This window comes from Mesoplodon mirus (genome assembly GCF_964341445.2).
Source record: "Mesoplodon mirus genome assembly, chromosome: 4".
Taxonomy (NCBI): Eukaryota; Metazoa; Chordata; class Mammalia; order Artiodactyla; family Ziphiidae; genus Mesoplodon; species Mesoplodon mirus.
In genome coordinates this window covers 125422157-125433375 of record NC_138979.1, presented here as the reverse complement: position 1 = coordinate 125433375, position 11219 = coordinate 125422157, and positions in this window count along the sequence as shown.

Genomic DNA, 11219 nt, shown 5'->3' with positions numbered 1-11219 from the left:
CTAGGGCATGCAGGCTTCAGTAGTTGTGACACACGGGCTCAGTAGTTGTGGCTCATGGGCTCTAGAGCGCAAGCTCAGTAGTTGTGGCTCTCGGGCTAAGTTGCCTCATGGCATGTGGGATCCTACCGGACCAGGGCTTGAACCTGTGTCCCCTGCACTGGCAGGCGGATTCTTAACCACTGTGCCACCAGGGAAGTCCCTTTGATGTGTACCTTTTAATCCTCAGCCATATGTTCTCTGTGATCTTTCTACCATTTAACTATGAGTTATAAATTATAATAGATTCCAATGATATTTTATCCATTTATTTATAAATTTTGATTCTTAAAATTTTAATCCAAAATAATTGTTTGGCTTTCAAATTTTTAAGGTTTCTAGGCTTAAAAAACTCTTTTTAAAAAATCACATTACAGTACATACCATAATGCTGAACAGTTTGGTCTTTAAAAAAAATAGTGTGGTAACTGTAACCAGATTTTCAAAAAAAGTTTATTAGAGTACAGGTAAATTTTTTTGGTAAATATTTTTACAGTATAATTCATACAGCCAAATTCCACTACAGGAAATTCCAAGAGACTTCTAACTATTTTATTATACTTTATGTACCAAGAGTGTGTAATGAATAAGCCAACAACTGAAGCTTGAAATATTTGATCAGAAAGAAATTTTGTTTTAATATTATTTGTGCTACCTGATTTGATCCATATTATTAGTATTAGCACAATGTATTTTTCCCCAGTCTTGGACCACACAACTGAGTAGAGAGGTCAAAAGCATGGGCTCTAGGCTCAGACTGTCTGGGTTCACATTCTGACTCTACCACTTACTAATTGCATGACCTTAGGTGAGTTACCTCACTTCTGAGTGCCTCTGTTTCTTCATCTTAAAATGGGGATGATAATAGTACCTACCTAAAGGGTGATTCTGAGAATTAAATCATTTAGTGCCAGCAAGTGGAAAGTCCCCAATAAGCTCTAAGTGTTATCATTATAAATAAATATATATATATAAAGGGGGAAAAATATCACCTGATTTTCTGGCATAGACTTGAAGGAAGAATATAAAAACACAATGGCATTTTTTCACAGAAATAGAATAACCCTACAATTTTTATGGAACAAAAAAAAGACCCCAAATAGTCAAAGCAATCCTGAGAACAAACAAAGTTGGAGGCATCATGCTCCCTGATTTCAAAGCCATAACAAAACAATATGGTACTGGCATAAAAACAGACACATAGATCAATGGAACAGAATAGAGAAACCAGAAATAAACCCACGTATATATGGTCAGTTAACTTACAACAAAGGAGTCAAGAATATATAATGGGGAAAGGACAGTCTCTTCAGTAAATGGTGTTGGGAAAACTGAATATCCACATGAAAAAGGATGAAAGTGGACACTATCTTACACCATACACAAAAAGTCAACTCAAAATGGATTAAAGATTTGAACATGGGACTTCCCTGGTGGTCCAGTGGTTAAGAATCTGCTTTCCAATGTAGGGGACGTAGGTTCAATCCCTAGACTGGGAACTAAGATCCCACATGCCACGAGGCAACTAAGCCCACTCACCACAACTAGTGAGCCTGCGTGCTCTAGAGCTCATGTGCCACAATTAGAGAGCATGCATGCTTCAACTACTGAGCCCACACACTCTGGAGCCTGTGCACCACAACTGGAAAGAAGCCCGCATGCCACAACGAAGAGCCCACTTGCCGAAATGAAAGATCCCACATGCCACAACTAAGACCCAATGCAGCCAAATAAATAAATAAATAAAAATATTTGAACATAAGACCTGAAATCATAAAACTCCTAGGAAAAAACATAGGCAGTAAGCTCCTTGACATTGATCTTGACACTGATTTTCTTTGGATTTGACAACAAAAGCAAAGGCAATAAATGCAAAAATAATGAAATTACATCAAACTAAAAGGCTTCTGCACAGCAAAGGATATCATCAACAAAATGAAAAGGCAACCTTCAGAATGAAGAAAATATTTGCAAATCATGTATCTGAGAAGGGGTTAACATCCAAAATATATAAAGAACTCATACAACTCAATAGCAAAACAACGCCCAATTAAAAAATGGGCAGAGGATCCGATTAGGCATTTTTCCAAAGAAGACATAACAGATGAACAACAAGTACATGAAAAGGTACTCAACATTACTAATCATCAGGGAAATGCAGATCAAAACCACAATGAGATATCACCTCTCATCTATTAGAATGGCTATTGTCAAAAAGACAAGAAATTACAAGCATTGGTGAGAATGTGGAGAAAAGGGAACCCTTGTACACCGTTGGTGGAAATGTAAATTGGTGCAGCCACTACGGAAAACAGTATGGAGGTTCCTCAAAAAATTAAAAATACATCTACCATATGATCCAGCAGTTCCACTTCTGGGTTTTTATCCAAAGGGAAAAAAAAAGCACTAACTTGGGCTTCCCTGGTGGCGCAGTGGTTGGGGGTCCGCCTGCCGATGCAGGGGACACGGGTTCATGCCCCGGTCCGGGAGGATCCCACATGCCGCAGAGCGGCTGGGCCCGTGAGCCATGGCCGCTGAGCCTGCGCGTCCGGAGCCTGTGCTCCACAACGGGAGAGGCCACAACGGTGAGAGGCCCGCATACCGCAAAAAAAAAAAAAAAAAGCACTAACTTGAAAAGATATATGGGGGACTTCCCTAGTGGCACCGTGGTTAAGAATCCACCTGCCAATGCAGGGGACACAGGTTCAAGCCCTGGTCCAGGAAGATCCCACATGCCGCGGAGCAACTAAGCCCGTGTGCCACAACTACTGAGCCTGCGCTCTAGAGCCCGCAAGCCACAACTACTGAGCCTGCATGCCATAACTACTGAAGCCCACGCACCTAGAGCCCATGCTCTGCAACAAAAGAAGTCACTGCAATGAGAAGCCTGCGCACCACAACGAAGAGTAGCCCCTGCTTGCTGCAACTAGAGAAAGCCTGTGCGCAGCAACGAAGACCCAATGCAGCCAAAAATAAATAAATAAAATTTATTTAAAAAAAAAAAGATATATGCACCCCCATGTTCACTGCAGTATTATTTATAAAAGCCAAGATATGAAATCAACCTACGTGTCCATCGATGGATGAATGGATAAAGAAAATGTTGTGTGTGTGTGTGTGTATATGTGTGTGTGTATACGTGTGTGTATACACATATACAAGAATATTAGCCATAAAAAAGAAGGAAATCTTGCCATTTGTGACAACATAGATAGACCCTTGAGGGTATTATGCTAAGTGAAATAAGTCAGAGAAAGACAAGTTCTGTGTGGTCTCACTTATATGAGGAATCTAAAAAACAAACAAACAAAACCCTGAACTCATAGATACAAAGAACAGATTGGTGGTTACCAGAGGCCTGGGGCAAGGGTGATGAGGGAGTGGGAGGGAGGGGGGCAAGTGGATGAAGGGGGTCAAAACACCTTGGGGGCCCTGTCTTCTGCTTCAAATACTTTGCAAAGAAAATTTGTATTTAAAAAGATTCTAATGCTAGCTCTCAAGAGAATAATAAACCTTATTTTGTTTTGTCTATATGTCATACACAAACAAACACACTCAAAAACAAAAGAAAAAGTTTCTTCAGGCCAGTCCAGTATCTTCCTCTGAGAAGTATCTTGGAAAACTTATCATCATTTTAGGGTATGGAGGGCTAGCAAGGAAGAGCAACACATCTAATTTGAAAACACTGAATTAACTATAGTATAATTTTATATCCAAGAGAAAACAACCTATTGTTCACATAATGCAAACAAAGAAAGTAGAGCTCAAGAAAATTATTTTGTCTGGAGGTGACACAGAAGATACAGTGCTTCCCAAGAAGGGGCATGCCGATTCATATTGGAATTTGGGGACAGGCTGTAGGAGAGATGGGATGAGACAGTTACCTTTAACAAAGGGGCTTGAGTTGGACAGGAAGTAAAGAAACACTGCTTTAAAATAAAGTAAAGCTGATCAAACTATCAGAAGAAGGAGATCACTTATCAAAAAGAAGAAAGTTTCAGCTTAAAAAAGAAATCATCGTTGGCTTGCATTTCCACCATCCTGTCCCCTCTCATGCAGATGGATTTCCGTTGGCTGTTTGTTTTGAGGCTGAGGAATAATGATTAATCAGAAGGGTAGGTATTTATCTTTCCTTCCCCAGGGGATGAATTGGAACCCAATCTTCCATCTTTCCAGGCTTCCTATTGCAATAATGAAATTCCATTACATTGAAAATGATGTAATTCCCCCTGGGGTTGGTTGTAATCAGACTTGACCTATATGGATATGGTGGTGATGAGAACCAAAGGATAGAGAAATTAACAGAAAGAAAGGGTCAGCACTTAGATTTGCTTTGCTGGCTTTACTTTGCTTTAATTCAGTTATACATGTCTATTGAACACTTGCTTTATTTCTGATGAGAAAAAATAATGCAAAAGAATAAGTTGTCACACAGCTTCAGAATCCAGTGTTCTCTGAGCAGTTATCAGGGTTTGTTCTTCCTCCCTCCATCTACACTCCTCCTCCCATCTCCACTCCTCCTCCCACCACAACCATTGATCAATTCTCATTATTAGCTCTCAGAAAAGCAGACAATCCCTGGGACGAGCCTGGCTTCAGATCAGAGAGTCAATATTCTACTGTAACAGTCTGCCAAAAAACGCAATTCAGGCACATTTAAAGTGTGTTTCCCCAGAGGAAAGCAAGAAACAGAGGCCACTGAGAGGGGCCTCACTCTTTATTTTGATTCAACCACAGCTGCCTCTGACATTTCTAAGCCCGTCAGGGTTATCATCAGAAAATGCGAGTGAGCAAATGCAGAGCGACAGCAGACCACAGCACAAAGTCTGCCTGGTTCAGGACGTTTATCCAACTCCCCTCACCATCCGCCCCTCCCTCTGTCCCCCCACTCCCACCTCATATGAAGGGCTGAGTTCATGATGATCAGGACTGTCAGTGAGTGCCAGCCAGGAGGGCAACATGTGAGAGGAGGGGTAGCAGTAGCATCACTTAAAAGTCATTTATGTGGCACAGGCTGAGTAACAGATGAAGAATGCTTCCCTTGAAGAAGATTTGGAGTTGCAAGACACAGGATAAACACTAAATGTGTGTGTGTGTGTATGAAATTGTCATTTTTGTGGTCAAAAATGGTCAAGCATCTGCAATTTTATATTGCTCAACCATATATACTTACATGTGACAAATAAAACATGTACATAATCAAAAACAGAATGGGATAGAAATGATCTTGGAGAGATAAACTGTTAAGAAACCAGAGGTGAGTAGAGAAAAATTGGCTTATTCGGATATTGTTAAATGATTAAAAATCCACCTTTGATTAGTATGATTTAATTATATTTAGTACTTAAATCATCTATATGAAAATTACATTTGTAAAGACTATTTAAGTGTTAGTGATATAGTAGTAGAAAAAAGGATGCAAACTATTGGATAGAATTCGAATTCTATTTTTTAAATATACATAAAAGACTGTAGAAGGTATACAAAACATTAACAACATTTCTGGATTCTTAGATTAGATGTAGTCTAAACTTTCCTATAGTTTCAAAATTTTGATCATTTACAGATTTTTCCTTTCTCTTCTTCTCCAACATGCAGACATTGATCGTTGACCCCAATGAATATGCAAAATTATTCTGTAATCACAAATATCTTTAGGGGCTTCCCTGGTGGCGCAGTCGTTGAGAATCTGCCTGCTAATGCAGGGGACACGGGTTCGAGCCCTGGTCTGGGAGGATCCCACATGCCGTGGAGCAACTAGGCCCGTGAGCCACAACTACTGAGCCTGCGCATCCGGAGCTTGTGCTCCGCAGCAAGAGAGGCCGCGATAGTGAGAGGCCCGTGCACCGCGATGAAGAGTGGCCCCCGCTTGCCACAACTAGAGAAAGCCCTCGCACAGAAATGAAGACCCAACACAGCAAAAATAAATTAATTAATTAATAAACTCCTACCCCCAACATCTTCTTTAAATATATATATATATATATATATCTTTAAATACATGCGTTACTTTTCTTATCTGTACTCTTATTTCAAAATAAGGTTTATTATTCTCTTGAGAGCTAGCATTAGAATCTTTTTTAATACAAACTTTCTTTGCAAAGTATTTGAAGTAGGAGACGGGGCCCCCAGGGTATCAGAAAAAGAGGTAAAAATACCTTGCATGAGACTGAGTGAGGAATTTGTTGTTCTGGAGAGAGAAAGTAAGGAGGGGAAGCAGTGAAGAACTATTAAGTAGAAAAGAAAACAGAATACATAAATACAAAGCTATTTATATTATCAATAACTGTTAATCCCACAGATGCAACTGTACACATAAGAGGTGGGAAAAACAACAGTGGATTATCTTTTCTGCAGATTATTTTTTCCTTCATGATTTATTGTGTTTTTCAAATTATCTGTGGTAAACATAGATTAATTTTATAATCAGAATAAAAGTTATTCTAAAAACCAGAAGAGTTCAGATAGATTAAGAAACAGGGAGGGGGCATTCCAAGTGTATGGAAGGCTTTGAGTAAAGCCATTGGGGTGCGGGGCATAGCTTTAATATAGCATCATAGGTTAGACATGATCTTGGTGCAATAACTGAGCCAGCCTGACTGATACCAAGAGTTCTCCTGAGAGATTGATGGCAGAGAAACTTAGAAAGGTAAACTAGGATCTGATGAAGGCCTTGGATGCCAGTTTAACCCAGGACCTGGCTTCCTGAGACTGGAGTAGAATGGGGGAAAGCCTAGGATGCTGTGCTGCCCTAGACAAGTTTGCTTCTGACTAAATCCTAGCCAGGCTGCCAGGCCAAGCCAAAGTAATGGAATATAGAAGGCCCCATGCAAGTCATAGTGGATGAAGGCCACGAGTCAGAGAATCTATTCAGTCCAGATGCCAGGCTGCTAAAGCATCAGGGAAGTCAGAATGATGAAGCAAGAGAATTATTATGAGGCAGCCAGGCAGGGCTGAGTCTGTAGCCAGGTTACACTAAATCTCAAATTGAGGTCACAGATTCCTCTAAAGCAAGAATTCTTGACCAGAACATCTAAATCACTTCTGAAGTTTTAAAAAATACAAACAAAGGCCTTCTTATATCCCCTCTGGATGACAAATTTACTCTCCAGAACTGACCTTATGTAAACCTTCAGTTGACACCACCCAGGGCTGTTCCTTCTGGGAATACACACTTGAAGAAATAATTAGAGGAATCTATTGAGATCAATTTCTTAGGGTTTACTGTCTCCTAATCCAAGAAGTTTAGATGATTGATCCCAATGGAAATCTCCACAGTCCTAAAGTGGCATCCCTCTTCCCAGCTCATCAAGGATGTTCCTTGGGTACTCCACATTTCATCAGTGTGACTACCCTGTTGATGAATCTGTTCTAGGAGGACTATTATCCATGCAGTTCCTGGATGGATAAATCCAAGCTATTCTGCAAACTAAAGAGACTTCACCCATGCTACAGTGCCAACCTCCTTCAGCCTCACAATGCCTGGTCCTGGAAGAATCCAACACTTCTGAACTCTGTCAGGGCTCTTTTTTTCACAAATGAACCTGACGCCAGTGATTTCCAAGCCCCCCAGAGGATAAGAACATCAGGTTCCTGGGCCCAAACCTAGATCAACAATTACAATTTCCAGGGAAGAGATCTAGTAATCTGCTCTAGACAAATGCTTTTATAGTTGAAACATACTTCTTCTGTAAATGCATACCTTTGTCTAACCCTTAAGCCCAGCTCATTTGGGTGAAAGAGCTCCTACAGTGATGACTGCCTTCAACATGACCTGGAAGAGGTTTGGCACCTGTAACATCTGAGACATCACCACTGATTGTGGCCTTCCTGCAAGTTGGGTCAAAACAGACACAACTGTCTCTGTTCTTCCAGTAATCCACATCTATTGCAGTCTCAAATCTTTTTCTGAAGGAAGCAGTCAGTCAGGCAATTGGGTCCTCATCCAGAAGTGGATTACAGAACAGAAGAGCAGGGATCTCAGAACCTGCATCACCTCAGCTTGAGATTTCACAGGAATGTGGCCCCATCTGACTCTACTGGCATTTATCCAGCAGCCTTCTCCAGCCATTTTACCTACTATGGTTCTGAGGGCAGCCATTAAGGCCTCCTGTAGCAGCAATATTGTTTTTTATGTACTACTCATTAAAGTCCAGCCTCCAGTCCAGACTTGGGTTAGGGGGGCATACTTTGTCCACCAGTCCTTTCAGTAACCCTACATATTTCACAATATTCTACCCATTGCAGGGTCTATACACGTGTGCCCAGATGAAATACACAGACAAGAATGGATAGATCTCCGAGGGTAATGCCTAGGAGACCTGCAGCCTGCCTTACACATATTCCTAATTTTTTGGTAGGCTTCACTTGAATGAAGTTGGAGAAACCCAGAATCCACCCCAATTCACAGGGAAGACTGAAAGGAGAGACCAGGTGTGAGACCCCTGGAAGCAAAGACCAAATATAAAAACATGCTACAATTAGGACTTGGCATCCATTACATGCAATCCTGTTATGGATCACACCCTTCTCGGCCTGCTTCAAGCTTGATTCTACCAGTCAATACTGTAATTGCTTTAGTATAAAGTGCTTGAACCACCTTAACCAGGCTTTGAATATCTCCCACCATTTTAACTTCTTAGGTCACATTTCACCTACTTCTTGGCTTAATACATCTAGACCAACCACACAGAAACAGACCTCTGTCTTATTTCAGGACTTTCCTCTTGGAAGGTGATTCCAGGATTAAATCAAATGGGGGGTTCTTAGCGCACTCAGAAGTTCCCCAGTCTAATGAAAGACCCTAAAGAAAGTATCAGAAGATTTTGAGCAAGAGTGGCATCATGAAATTTGGGCTTTAAGAAGGTTAATTTGGCATCTGCAGGATGGATTTGAAGGTAGAACTTACTGAATTCCTGGGAGGGTTATTATAATAATCAAATGTGAGGGTCCAAACGTCTAAGTTTGCATGATGGTAATGTAAACAAAGATACATATATTAGAGACATCAGAAAGGAAAAATTCAATGAATTTAGTGAATGAAAGTTTTGCTCAGAAAAAAGAAGGCCTAAGACAGATTGCTAGTGAGACTGCCATGACTTAAAAAGAGAGACAGGGCAGAAGAAAATTAGATATTGGAGAAAGCTGGTATTCCTGAGGGGTGAGCAGTTTTAGGGATTATTTAGATAACACAAATCACAAACTATATAGACAGCACCAAGCTCCATGCACCAACAGGGAAATAAAGTTTGATTTCCTTTGTGTATATGTGAATGTGCTTACCGTTTTCTAAATTCAAGAACAGCTCAGCCAAGAAAAAGAATCTGAACAGACAACTCACAGAGGAAGGAATTCTAATGGCCAAGAAGCATTTGAAAAGATGTTCAATAGTGGAATTGCTAATAAGGATTGATTTCTAAAAATAGAATAAGGGAAAAATCAAGTACAGCATAGTTACCCTTGGAAATCTCTTAAATCTCCCATGAAATAAAGTATACATGATTTGGTACACAGAATCCTACATGTATATATAAATATATAATGGATTGCACGCAGGGGATCCCCAAGACCACCTTAGTTTCAGTGATTCACTAGGGGGGACACACAGAACTCAGAAAAGCTGTTATATGTATAGCACAGGGAAATATACTCAATATTTTGTAATAACCTACAAAGGAAAAGAATCTAAAGAAGAATATACACACGATACTGTATATAAACTATACTTCAATTTAAAAAACAAAAGCTGTTATGGTTATGGTTTATTACAGCAAAGGAAAAAGTTTCATAGAGCAGAGTCAGTAGAAACCAAGTGCAATCTTCCAGGCGTTCTCTCCCAGGAAAGTCACACAGATAGCCCTTAATTCTCCCAGCAACAGTGTGTGACAACATATCGCCAACCAGGGAGACTCACCTGAGCCTTGGTGCCCAATGTTTTTATTGTGAATCAATCACATAGACATGGAGCTGAGACATGACTGACTTTAGCTAGTCAGTCTCCAGCAGCCCCAGAGGCCTAGGTGATACAGTGTAGCCCAGGACCCCAGCTGAACCAAAACAGGTGTTCACCATAAATCACATTGCTAACATAAACTATCTGGCATGGCCTACGGTCACTATACAAAGCCACTATTATCAGGTAGATATTCCAAGGGCTTAGAAGTTATCTCCCAGGAGCTGGACAAAGGCCAGTCATAAAGACCTTTGGAATATACAGGATGTAGACACGTATGCCTCCTGATTTAACCCTTTACTACACATGACATAAAAATATGGGCTATGTACTGGATTATCTATGCAAAACATAACTTTATAACACTCTGTCTTTAAAGACTAGAATCACAGTTCCTCTTAGAGGATTATATCCAAGTAAATAACAGATATGAATAAAGCTCTACATGATGACAGTAAAAGAGCAAAAATTTTAAAACAAACTAAATGTCTAAGACTAGGAAAATGGTTAAATAAATCATGGTGTGTTCATATCTTAGACTACTGCATACCCCTTAAAATCTGTATATTGTTAAGTGAAAAAAATATATATATATAATTGACTCTCATTCTTCATGAATTCTGTATCTGTGAGTTCACCAATTCTCTAAAATTTATTTGTAACCCCAAAACCAATCATTGCAGTGCTTTTTGTGGTCATTTGTGGACTTGCACAAAGTTGCAAAGTATTTGAGTTGCCCAATGAGCACATTCCCAGCGGAGGTCCAACAAGGTGACAACTGCCTTCTTGTTTCATCTCAACTGTAAATAAGTGTCTTTTCCACTGTCTATTTACTGCCCTGTATCTCACATTTTTGTGCTTTTTGTTGGTGATTTCACTGTTTAAAATGCCCCCCCAGGGTAGCACTGAAGTGCTATCCAGTGTTCCCAAGTCAAGAAGACTGTGATGTGCCTCACAGAGAAAATACGTGTATTAAATAAGGTTCAATTCAGGCATGAGTTTTAGTGCATTGGCCATGAGTTCAATGTTAATGAATTAACAATATGTATTAAATAAACTGTCTTCAAACAGAAACACATAAAACAGGGCTATGTGTTGATCGATTATGAAAATGTTTCGACCAGAGGCTCAACAGGAACCTAACCCAGTATTTTTCCTAGGAACAATGGTTCAATACTCCCTAATACATTGTTTGCAGTAACTACAGAACATAACTACCAAAAATAATGAG